General features: G+C 62.6%; 1 protein-coding gene across 1 annotated transcript in view; it reads right to left on the reverse strand.

Annotated features, from left to right (window-relative positions):
• Positions 1-845, reverse strand: part of ALPK3 (alpha-kinase 3) — a gene marked incomplete at both ends in the record, with an annotated part of 12,116 nt that overhangs the window by 9,151 nt on the left and 2,120 nt on the right. The gene's annotated exons all lie outside the window — the stretch shown is intronic.

Consider the following 845-nt stretch of genomic DNA (forward strand, 5'->3'; position numbering starts at 1 on the left):
AAGCCTCAGGTCAGCCATGCCGAACCCGTCACTGCAGAAAATGGTCCTTAAAAAGGCTGGTAGCTCCCAGCCTCGTGTTTTCATGGAAAATGCTCCAGGTTAAGCAACAAAAAATAGAAGCTGACTCAAAGGGGCGGTGAGGGTCAGGAGCAGCTGCTGCACCCTGGCACTGGGTTGCCACCACAATGAGGCTTCAGCTGAGACTTTCCAGAAGGGAAGAACCAGACAAGCAGCCCGGACCTCCTGGAGACATGGTGCACTGTAAACAAAACCGGAGGCCCTGCCCGGCGTGGCTCGCATGGGGTCCCTGGCACGCCGCCCTCATTTGCACGGAGGGCTCAGTAGCCACGGCTGACACTCGGGCTCGACTGCGGAACTGAGCAGATGTCACCAGCCTCACTGCCCGGCATACGCACCAGGCACCCACCCCTGGCTGCGAACAGCCACTCAGCGCTCCCTGCTCGCCTGGTTTGGAAGCATGCGGCGTGAGGTCAGCCTGCCAATTCGACAGGAACGCCGGCAGCGCAGCCCAGGCCGCCCGGGGACGGCCCTGACGGCTGTCTCTCCCCACCACCTCGCCTGACATTTGTTTGGAGCGGGGTGGGAGCTCTGCACCGCGTCCAGAAAGCCCTTCTGCGAGGAAGGCTCGGCAGCAGGTCCCGTGGGGTCAGCGCAGCCCCCCGGGGCTGGTGCCACCACACACCCGTGTGGTACGAAGAGGTGAATGTTGTCCCAACCCCTGCCTCAGCCGCGTTCTGTCCTCATTACCTCCACACCGACAGCTTTGTTTCCCTCCAGCTTCGGCGCTGGCTGGCGGACTCTTCGTCTCAGAGCCGGCCCCACAC

Source organism: Buceros rhinoceros, unplaced genomic scaffold (genome assembly GCF_000710305.1).
Source record: "Buceros rhinoceros silvestris isolate BGI_N320 unplaced genomic scaffold, ASM71030v1 scaffold23664, whole genome shotgun sequence".
Lineage (NCBI taxonomy): Eukaryota > Metazoa > Chordata > Aves > Bucerotiformes > Bucerotidae > Buceros > Buceros rhinoceros.